This window comes from Sturnira hondurensis, unplaced genomic scaffold, assembly GCF_014824575.4.
Source record: "Sturnira hondurensis isolate 20B ecotype Veracruz unplaced genomic scaffold, ASM1482457v3 Scaffold0005198, whole genome shotgun sequence".
Classification (NCBI taxonomy): domain Eukaryota; kingdom Metazoa; phylum Chordata; class Mammalia; order Chiroptera; family Phyllostomidae; genus Sturnira; species Sturnira hondurensis.
Window position 1 is genome coordinate 67,547 of NW_028077829.1, and position 12,271 is coordinate 79,817.

General features: G+C 37.9%; 2 pseudogenes; both read left to right on the forward strand.

Moving 5' to 3' along the window:
• The first annotated feature begins 6,791 nt into the window (after positions 1-6,791).
• LOC118987176 (BH3-interacting domain death agonist-like) lies at positions 6,792-7,462 on the forward strand (annotated as a pseudogene).
• Positions 7,463-11,441: 3,979 nt separating this feature from the next.
• LOC118987177 (ATP synthase subunit f, mitochondrial-like) lies at positions 11,442-11,793 on the forward strand (annotated as a pseudogene).
• Positions 11,794-12,271: the final 478 nt, after the last annotated feature.

Sequence of the window (12,271 nt, forward strand, 5' to 3'; positions counted from 1 at the left end):
TTATTTTATGTACAAGATGGAATCTGTATGCATCATATATATATATATATATATATATATATATATTGACAGATAATAAGTAGATAGGTAGATAAATAGATAGATAGATAGATAGATAGAGACCCTAGACTTCATCATGTTATAGAACATATTGCTAAATACTTTAGGCCATATAGCATGCAACAAACTAATTACCATTTGTCATATAGGCACTGAACTTGGCTTTAAACACAAAAATATTTAATCCACAATTTTTGTTTTCAAGTAAATTACAATGTGCTGAGAAAGATCAATGCATGATATAATGTATGGTATAATAAATATGTGTATAAAGTTATTTGAGAAGGATTCATTCTCCTTGAGTGGAGGAAGTGAATAGATATGATCAGAGAGTGAAAGAGAGGAGGTTTTATTTATATTGGACTTTGAAGGATGAGTATGCTTTTATCATTGAAGTTAATAATAACAGATATTTTAGGGAGAAAGAAGTGCATGAAAACTAGGTCAGGGACTTCCAGCCAAGATGGAGGCATAGGTAGACACACTGTGCCTTCCTGCACAACTAAAATAAGGACAACAAAAATTTACAAACAAGAAAACAACCAGTACTGACAGAAAATTAAACCATATGGAAGTCTGACAACCCAGGAGTTAAAGAAGAAACATTCATCCAGACTGGTAGGAGGGGCAGAGTTGGGCAGCTGAGTGGAGAGGACTTGCAGCAAAGCAGTGGCTGGCGAAGCCAGGGCATGCAAGGCAGCAGCGGGTAGTCCCAGCGAGGTGGCAGATTGTGGAGGGGTGTGGTGCACAAGGCAGCTGGCAGGCCAGGCGGTCCCACATTTGTGCACAAATAAACTAGGTGAAACTGGGGAGCAACCTAGGGTTCCAAAGCAGGGAAATAAAGCCTCAAAACACCAATTGAAAACACCTGTGGGGGGTTGAAATTCTGGGAGAGACTCCCAGCCTCGCAGAAGAGTTTGTTGGAGAGACACACAGGGTCCTAGAATGTACACAAACCCATCCACATGGAAACTAGCACCAGAAGGGCCCAATTTGCTTGGAGGAAGTGGTGGAAGTGACTGAAACCTGGCAGAGAGTGGAGCAAAAGCCACTGTTCCCTCTCTGATTCCGCCCCAACATAAAGCATCACAACCCAGTGACTAGGTTTGCCCGCCCTGGTGAAGACCTAAGGCTCTGCCCCCCACTACACAACAGGCGGGTCAAGATTAAAAAAATGGCCCAAACAAAAGAACAGATCAAAGCTCCAGAAATAACACAACTAAATGATGAAGAGATAGCCAAACTACCATATGCACAGTTCAAAGCACTGGTAAGCAGGATGCTCACAGAATTGGTTGAACTTGGTCACAAATTAGATGAAAAAATGAAGGCTATGCTAAGTGAAATAAAGGAAAATGTATAGGGAACCAATAGTGATGGGAAGGAAACTGGACTCAAATCAATGGAGTGGACCAGAAGGAAAAAAAAACATCCAACCAGAAAAGAATGAAGAAACAAGAATTTAAAAAAAAATGAGGAGAGGCTTAGGAACCTCCAGGATGTCTTTAAATGTTCCAACACGTGAATTATAGGGGTACCAGAAAGAAAAGAGGAAGAACAACAAGTGGAAAGTTATTTGAACAAATAATGAAGGAGAACTTTCCCAAGTTAGCAAAAGAAATAGACTTCCAGGAAGTCCAGGAAGCTCAGAGAGTCCCAAAGAAGTTGGACCCAAGGGGGAACACACCAAAGCACATCATAATTACCCAAGATTAAAATGAGAGAGAATCCTAGAAGCAGCAGGAGATAAGGAGACAGTCGCCTACAAAGGAGTTCCCATCAGACTGTCAGCTGATTCTCAAAAGAGACCTTGCAGGCAAGAAGGGGCTGAAAAGAAGTATTCCAAGTCATGAAATCCAAAGACCTACAGCCAAGATTGCTCTATCCAGCAAAGCTTTCATTTAGAATGGAAGGGCAGATAAAGTGCTTCTCAGATAAGGTCAAGTTAAAGGAGTTCATCATCACCAAGCCCTTATTATATGAAATGTTACAGGGATTTATATAAGAAAAAGAAGATAAAAAACATGTATAATAAGATGAAAGCAAACTCACAATTATTGACAACCACACCTAGCCCTGTCTGGTGTAGCTCAGTGGATTGAACTCGGGCCTGTGAAGCAAAGGGTCGCCGGTTTGATTCCCAGTCAGGTCACATCCCTGGGTTGCAGGCCAGGTCCCCAGTAGGGGACACATGAGAGGCAACCACACATTGATGTTTCTCTCCCACTCTTTCTCCTTCCCTTCCCCTCTCTCTAAAAATAAATAAATAAAATATTAAAAAAACACAACCACACCTAAAACAAAAAGAAAAAAAACTAAGCAAACAACTAGAATAGGAACAGAATTACAGAAATGGAGATCACATGGAGGGTTATCGACAGGGGAGCGGGTGAAGGAGAGAGGGGAGAAGGTGCAGAGAATAAGTAGCATAGATGGTAGGTAGAAAATAGACAGGGGGAGGGCAAGAATAGTATGGGAAATGTAGAAGCTAAAGGACTTATCAGCATGACACATAGACACGAACTAAAGCAGGGGAATGTGGGTGGGAGAATGTGTGCAGGATGCAGGCGAGTGAAGAGGGGGGAAATGGGACAACTGTAATAGCACAATCAATAAACTATATTTAAAAAAGAAAACTAGCTCGGAAGCATGAAAGAATATTGTATACTTGAGGGCATTACAGTAGATTATGGAAAATATACTTTGGCCAAGTTTTAAAGAGCCTTTTATATCAAGCTAAGAAATGTGAACTTCATGGGGCGGGGGGCGGGCAGGGTTGGGAATATAAGACAGAAACCTGTACTTGAACAAGAATTAAATAAAAATTATATTTTAAAAAATAAATAAATAAAATAAAATTTCTTCCTTCATTAAGAGAGATACTGTTTCCAGAACTTGGAGAATAAATAACGTTCTCGAAGACTGAAAAAAAAAAAAAGAAATGTGAACTTCATCCAAAGACTAGCATAAGGTACTAAGTATGTGAAAGCTGAAGACTGATGATGTAATTGGCATTGTTTTGATATTATCACTCTAATAGTGTGGGTAAGTGTTTGGATCGAGGGGATTTAGATGGAAGAGGCCAGTATCAAGATGGTTTCAATAACTCAATTGAGAGATAATGAGAATTTAAATTACAAAAGTGGCACTGATCATAAAGAAGAAAACAGAAATGAAAGACAGAGTTTAATTTGTTCCTGGGGATGGTTTTATTGGTTTCACTAGAGTCAGCTCACATTCTATTCTATATTCTGTGTAATACTATCTTTACATTTAAATTCAGTAAGCATTATGAATGGTTAACTAATATACAAGGTTCTGTGTGTATTAGGTAAATAGACTAATAAGATGCACTTTGCCCTCAAGTTGCTCACAGTCCATTGGCAATACATTCTGCAGGAGATACACTGGAGCTTACAGTTCACTGACAACTTAATCAAGTAAATGATATTCAGTATAGCATTTAGTATAATATTTACAATAATTTATGAGAGAGACAAAATATATTCAGCCAAGGGATATAAAAGAATACTTCAAAAAGAAGATGTTTAAGCCCTGGCTGGTGTAGCTCAGTGGATTGAGCACGGGCCTGTGAACCAGAGTATGGCAGTTCGATTCCCAGTCAGGGTACATGCCTGGGTTGCAGGCCAGTTCCCAGCAGGGGATGCACGAGAGGCAACCATACATTGATATTTCTCTCCCTCTCTCCTTCCCTTCCCCTCTAAAGATAAATAAATAAAATCTAAAGAAAAGATGTTTAAACTCTTGAAGAAAAATTGAAAATGACACCCCATATACTTGGTACAAGGAAGGAATGAAATGGATGAAGTTTCTGGGACAGATTTCAAGAGACTTGAATGCCATGCTCAGAAATTTGGGTATATTTTTTGGTAAATTTGTTATGTAAAATAGATGGCTTTTAAGCAGAAGACAGACTAGATCAGCTCTGTTTTCCAAAATGTATTCAGGTTAGAGTGTGGATATCAGCTGAAGGAATGAAATCTTGGAAACCAGGAGAACATTTAGACAGCTGTTTTGGTAGTCCAGGAGAGTGTCAATGAGGCCAAGCATGGGAGAATAGCCGTCAGGATGTAGAAGAGAGGAGGAATTGGAGGCATATGTAGAAAGTAAAAGCTACTGGACTTGATGTAGTAAGTAAGGGAGAAGAAAAATTCTAGAATGATTCCCAACCACAGAATTGTTTTACATCATGCAATCCCGGAAGTGCCAACATAGAAGCAAGCCAAACCTGACTGAGAATATCTTATAATCAGTGTGTGCTTATGGCTTCATTTTCTGTGAAATGATGCCCTTCTATAGAAAACAACACTGAAATATGTGGCAAAATTATCTCAAATATTATTTCTAAGTAGCATAATGATCATGGCACCCAAACTGGACTTCTCATCTAACTCAGACTATAAATGTCACCACGAGTAATTTTGTTGTAGTTGATATATACATAATAGAAAAATTGCTTTACATATATGCTTTTGCTGAAATTAGCTTCATCATTATCTTTCAAACTGGGTGTAAGATACCTAAAATAATGTGGTTGTTTCTAGAAAATCTTACAAACCCTAAGTAGAAAGTGAAGCTGACATGCTAACATTAAAAATGTCTACTGCCTGTTGGTTTTTAGAATGTTGCCTGCATGACAAAATAGCCTATTGTGGAAGAATTATTCAGAGATCAGTAGTACATATCTCAGCATTGAGATAAAGGACTTTGCAGTTGAATATGGCTGGGTTTGGTGATTACTCAGCCTTTCTAAGCTTGATTCTCCGCATAGGCAGATTAGGATTTATGATGGTAGTGACATTTTCTTCCTAGGATTATTTTGACAATTTATTTATACTGCCTATGTGAAGTTTTTTGTTAACGTGGTTTCTAGCACAACTGAAGAAGCTATAAAGCTAACATTTTATTATTTCTTATGATGAAGAAAATTAACATATGAAGCAAAATAAAAGAGAAGCAAAGAGAGAAAACGTGAAAGCTGGTAAGGGAGAGGAAGAACTAGAGATAGAGGGAGAGGAGGAATCCTAATATCATTGGATCTCAATAAATTCCTGAGCATTTTACAAGCAAACTTTCCACATTTCCTTTCACTTCTGATTGAGATAATCTCATAAGGAGCTTCCATATTCTTTACTGACACTGTTTAATCTAGTCTTTTAAGAAGTTTTCTAAGAGTCATTCATCTGGATTTTATTACATGAGCAAATCACACTGATTAAATTTTCTAGTAGGTTTTTCTCCTCCCTGCCATGTTAGACTGTGCTTGTATCTGTAATCATGATGTGCTTGCCTCTTTTGTCTTCTTAGATCATTTAGTTTCCAATTCAGTACAGTCACAGTGCTGACAATTGTGGTGTGTGGATAGGGTTATTGAGAACAGGATACAGTGCATGACTTCAGAAGCCAGGATCAGCAAGGTACACGGGTTTGGATGCAAGGATACTAGAATTCTTAAGTATTTAGCAAATTGTTCCTTTTTACTGTGCTGTCTCATTTAGAGCTGTTCTGAGTAAATTTGCCAAGAACTTACTCAGACACTATCAGAGATATTACAAGAATGTTATTTCTACCTTTTAAACATGATTTAAACAAATTCCAATCCCCTATCATGTTCATGACATTTTTCTTAGTTGTTGGGCTTAGAGGAAGATGAGAGCATGACAAGGTGACAGGAAGGTACAACTATTGATAAGGTTAAGAAACATGGTGGAATAAAACATGTATCTTAATGAGTTAGAAGTAAACACTAAAATTTTAAAAGAGAAATTATAGTTTTTAAGTAAGCAAAACAATATTTGATATTTACAATGGAAGGCAGAAAATGAGAAATTGAAGTGGAAAACATTAATTGAGCAAAGAAATGATTAAATGTATAGGTAAATTTTAACCAACACTGACTGCTTAAAATAACAATGATAATGTTTAATTTGAGAAATTAACATATGGAATTAAAGCATGAGAAAACTGAGGGGAGAGGGGAGGGAATTTCAGGGGAAATAGGGAAGGGATTTAGAGGAACAAATATAAAGGATACATGGGCAACAACTAAGAAGGGTGGAAATGGGAGGGAGGGAGGAGCACGGGGGGTGGGATGGGATGGGAGTAATAGACAGAAAACTATACTTTAAAAATAATTAAATAAATTTTTAAATAAATAAATAAATAAATAAATAAAATATTTTAAATGCCCCCCCCCAAATAAGAAATTATGAAAGCTAGGCGAAGACTTTTAGACAACCTGTAGATTACAGAATCTTAAAATAAAAGCAATACCAGGTTAAAAAATAAAGTCTGAGAAAACAAAGAGAATGAAGGGGAAGTGTCTAGTCAAAGGACATGTATAAAGGACTCATGAACAAAGCCAACAGGATGGAGACTGATGGTGGGAGGGAGGCTGGGTAGGATAGGAAAGAGCAATGGAGGAAAAAATTGGGAAAACTGTAACAGAACAACAATAAAATAAAAAAGAAAATAATTAAATGGAAACATTAAGCAACAGAAAATAAAATAAAACAAACATAGTAGAAAGAACGCTTATAATTTGCATTCTAAAGGTCTTTTCTTTTATTCAGAATGAAGTAGTAATGTTGATAAACTTTAGAATGAAATATTAAAATATTAAGGGCGGGCTGTCTCTGTGTCTCCAGTTGCTACTGGGGGCTGCTGCCCCAGACACCTGCGCCTTGACTCCACTTGCACCACCAACCTCCATGAATCCTCAGGTACACAATGGTTCGAGCCTCGGAGATGAGTACCTCACAGACCTGCTGGTGTTTGACTTCCTCCAGCACGGCCCCAACAACAACTTCCAGGAGGAGATCAAGGGGCTAGGCTGTTCCCTGCCTATGCCCGCTGGCCCCCAGAAGGACTGCAAGGAGAAACTGCAGAGAGACGGCAGCCGGTGAAGCCACTTTGTCTCAGAGGGCCAGAATAGAGGTTCTGAGACTCAAGAGGACCTCTTCGGGAACATCACCTGGCAGCTCGCCCACATTGGGGATATGATGGACCACAGGGTCCCCCCAAGTCTGGTGGACCACCTGGTGATGCAATTTAGGGACGGGAGCCTGTCTGAGGCAGACCAGAGGGAGTGCCTGGCCACCACAGTGGACGAGGTCTTGCAGGCCTGCCCTAGAGACATGGAGGAAGAAAAGACAATGCTGCTGGTGACCATGCTGCTGGCCAGGAAGGTGGCCAGTCACACAAGGTATTCCACACAACGGTGAATTTTATTAACCAGAACTTGCTAACCTGTGTGAGAAACTTATTCAGAAATGAGATGGACTGATGGTGGCTGCAGATGGTCTGGTCAGTACCTGAATCTTGTGGAGACAGAGCCCAACCACTTACATGAAGCTCCTAGAGCAGATGGACTCATCATAACAGCTGTGTGTTCCTACTATTTTAAAGGTTATGGTTGAATCTGGTGCCCCAGTTAGAAGTCTCCCCATTGATATACTTGAATGAAAATGGCAACTTGCACATATTCAAACAAGCTCGATCTTATCTTATAAATCTACCTGTTATGCCACATTTTTTTTCAGCTGTGTGGGTCCCCACTCGGAAATTAAAGTTAGCCCTGGCTGGTGTAGCTCAATGGATTGAGCGCAGGCCTGTGAACCAGACGATCGCGGTTCGATTCCCAGTTAGGGCACATGCCTGGGTTGCGGGCCAGTTCCCGGCAGGTGACACACCAGAGGCAACCATACATCAATATTTCTCTCCCTCTCTCCTTCCTTTCCTTTCTAAAGATAAAGAAATAAAATCTAAAAAATAAGAAAATTAAAGTTAAAAGCAGATTATAGGACAGAAGGTAAAAACACACTTCATGTTTTTTGTCCAAAAAACAAAACACTTTATTAAAGTGCAGCCTTGGGGAAAAAAGATGTTAAGGGCAATTGTTAAAAGCATACAAGTAGTCTGTGTAGCTTCCAAAATTTGCAACAGTAAATTAAAAAATGAAATTCAAAAGATTCTCAAGCCATCAAAAAAAGAAAATAGAAATAATAAAAATCATTTAAAAACTCAAATAGAAAGCACAAGTTATGATTATGGAAATAATTCCAATAAGTCATCAATTAAAATAAAGGCTAGGATAACATTCTCAGTTAAATGACAAAACATTTCAAGTTGCATTAAAAAATTAACTATATACTGTTCATAAAATACACACTAAAATGTAAAATTAACAGTAAAAAAAGAATATATTCATGTACACATAAATGTATGCACACACACCAAATATAGCTTATATGTGCAAGTGTGTATGTATGTGTCAAACACTAAATAATTCAATATAAAGAAAGCTGGTGTAGCATTATTAAAAGTAGACAAAGTATTTTACCAGTGTCATTACAAAGGATAAAATCATCTATCTAAAGTCTTTATAATATATTATATGAAAAAATGAACTGCTATTAGTTTTCTCTTACTTGCTATACAATGTGATCCCAATGAATATATTAGAGCCCTCTTTTCCTTCTATCTATACAAAACCATACCTGTGTATTGTAAATGACTTTAAAATGGATGAACCAAATTGATGAGAAAGAAAAGCATTTCTCAGGCATAGGAAAAGGGAAAACGAACATACACAATCTGTATAAAAAAGTGTATAAAGGATACATGGACAAAGCCAAAGTGGGTAGGTTTGAGGGTGGGAGGCAGGGATGGGTGGGGGGGCATGGTGGGGTAAAAATGGAGAAAACTACTTAAACAACAATAAAAAGTAAAAAAAGATATAATTAAGATATAAGGGCTTGAGAAAGTACTGTGAAATACTATAAAGTAGTATGTAAATGTAAGCTATTATTGCTCATTTTTGTATTGCTTTCTTTGTTTTTCTTTATGTTTAATATAAATCATTAAATCTTTCTAAATACAGAAAAAATACCAAGACATATTTCAAACAGAAATGTTACTATTTGCAGTAGCTAAGAATTAGTAGAAACTTAGGTGTCTATAACAAATGTAACCAATAATAGATGAATATTATGGCATACTTTAAAGGGGTCAAACTAATAAATTAGATGGGCATACCACATCATGGCTAAATTTTACAAATACAGTGTTAAATAGAAAAAAGAAATACAATAACTTCTATTGAATTATTATTATTCATGAAATTTAAAAATGCATGCTTATGTGAAGGAATAGAAAGCATTTATTGAGGGGTTACTATGTGCCCGATACTTTCCCAAGGGCATCACCTGTATTAAGTCATTAAATCCTCACAATCAGACTAAAAAATGAAAATCAAGAGTGTTGAGCAGTTTTTACCATCTTACATAGCTATTTTTTTAGCTTTTTAAAAATATTTTATTTATTTATCTTTAGAGGAGAAGGGAAGGAGAGAGGGAGAGAAATATCAATGTATGGTTGCCTCCCGTGCATCTCCTGCTGGGAACTGGCCTGCAACCCAGGCATGTACCCTGGCTGGGAATTGAACCGCGGTTATTTGGTTCGCAGGCCTATACGCAATCCACTGAGCTACAGCAGCCAGGGCTTTACATAGCTACGGAGAGCTTAAATTTAAATTGAAACACAATCTGATTTCAAATCTTCACTCTTACCCACTATGGTATACATTATATAGTTTTGCAAGTACACATACATGTCCAGTGAAGATGGGGCAGGAATCAGGAAAAAAATGATAGAATGACAAGACAGGAAACTTGCACAGATAAATAATGAAAGAAGGACATGTCCTGAGGATTTTGATTAATGCACTATTCTACTTTTGAAGTCAAAAAAGTAACCAAAAAAGGAGAGAGAGAGAAAAAGACAGAGAGAAGGACATAGGTTCAGATTAGTGGAATTTAGAAGAGTTGATCTTGTTGCCTGTCTTGTTGCTGAAAGATTGCAATTTAATATTAATAACATTTCTATGTTTATTATTTAATGTTCTCCTTCTATCTTCCATATTTAAGATGTGAAACTACATCTAGACATTGCCTGGAAACCTCTTTCTGTTGATGGCCATACTTCCAGTGTTCAACTGACAAGTAATAATAGAAATATAGTGACAGGCTCAGTGCCCCAGCAACTATGTTGCTCTTCTGATGTTATTTTTATATCTTTTAAGCTCTTGCTTCGGAAAGTATAGCTGAAAATGGGCACAAAGTCAGAACAGATACTAAATGTTTTGAGATGTTTTTTTTAAATTTTTAATTTATTTATCTTTAGAGGGGAAGGGAAGGAGAGAAGGAGAGAAACATCAATGTATGGTTGCCTCTCATGAGTCCTCCACCGGGAACTGGCCCGCAACCCAGGCACGTGTCCTCACTGGGAATCGAAAAGCAGTCATGTGGTTCTCAGGCCCTCATTCAATCCACTGAGCTACACCCTCCAGGGCTGAGATAAGTTTTATAGAGACATAAAACAATGTTATAATTTTTGATAATGTCACTTATTGGTTCAAAATAAATCTGATTTCCTCAACGACCTGTTTAAAAATAAGTACAAGAATGAGCAAGTCACTAGTCACCAGACCTAGATATATGTATAGAATTTGCCACTAGTAAAAGATCAATAATGCTAGAGCTATCAGGTCAATACATAAGAGTGCACTGAAAAGGAAGGAAGGCCCGATTTTATGATGATATAAAGAACTTAAAATATCAGAGAGTAGCACCAAGACATCTGGGAGACAGAAGAAAAAGTGACCATTCCTTCATTTATGCAAACTTATTGTGTTATTCAAGGAGTTTTGAAAAGCAGATACAAAGAAGGAATTTTTCATGCAAGAGAATTTTCAGGGGTGTTGTTTGTGAGAGACAATGGAGAGAAGAGGTCAGAAGAACCATCAGCAGCAATACAGATCTAAACATTGTAAAGGAGAGACTGAAGAAAGGAGTATTGCATGGATGCATTTTAGACTACAGAGCAGTCGTAAGAGAGTTCTCCAAGGCAAATGGGAGTTCTGGAGACAATGCCAGTCATCAGAAGAGTCTCAACTCTTCCTCATGCTGGTGTTCCTTAGTATTCCTGCTTCAGTTCATCACTGAGAGAAGCCTGGGCAAAAGGAGACCTTCCATGTAAGGTGATCACAGTATGGTAGCAAAGACTGCTGGTCAACCATAGACAAATATCTGAAAGCAGCCGAATATCTGAAAAGTTGATTTTTATGTCTCCAAATCTATTATATACTCAAGACTGTACTAAATAGTAAAGGGAGTAGAGATAAATGTGCAAGCATTATGGAAACTATGTGTCCTCCACAAATTCCTAAGTTGAATCCCAAACCCTCAGTGTAATGGTAATAGGAGGTAGAGCCTTTAGGAGGTAATTAGGTTTAAGTGAGGTCATGAGGGTGGAGCCCTCATGATGGCATTAGTGCCCTCATAAAAAAGGAAGAGCGGGACTCTAAGATGGCATCAGTCATACCAATGAAGGAGAAGAAACTCATGGATGTCAAAGTAGGGGAACTGCCAAGCTGGATACTGATGTGGGATTTCACCCCTAAAGGCATTGGTGGAGCACTTTAAAGAGGTTACTACCAGTATTACAAGTATGTCAATGTGAAGAAAGGGAATGTTGCTGGAGTTTCTATGGTGCTGGCAGCTTACATGCTTTTTTACTGCTGTTCTTATAAGGAACTCAAACATGAGTGGTAATGCAAGTACCACTAAAGAGGACCCACTGTGGACACCATATTCCTGACCATTATCTTTGCACAGCACCTCTGAATCTTTTCATACTGTAATTAACACCTGTAATAAAAATGACTGTTAGAAAAAAATACCTCAGAGCTTCCTATCTCTCTGGCATGTGAGGACACAGTGAGAAGGTGTCTGGAAGCCAGGAATTAGACTCTTGCCAGGAACCAAATATGCTGGCTTCATGAACTTACACTTCTCAGTCTCCATAATGGTGAGAAATAAATGTCTGTTATTCAAGCCACACAGTTTAAAACGTTTTATTATAGCAACCTGAGTAGATTAAGACAGTAGGTGATAAAGCTGAAGATGGAGGTCATGCTTTAAAGGTGCTAACAATGTAGTGATGGAAGCAAATACATTCGAGCAACAAAAAGGAGGAGACAGAAAAGTGCAAAATACTATGCTAAAACATAGTATTGCCAACATAGTATTGCCATACTATGTTGCCATCATAACACTGTTTCTTGGGTACTTTTGCCTTGGAGTTGGCAGGGAAATGGTTGTATTTAGTGAATGAATATAAAACCACCCCT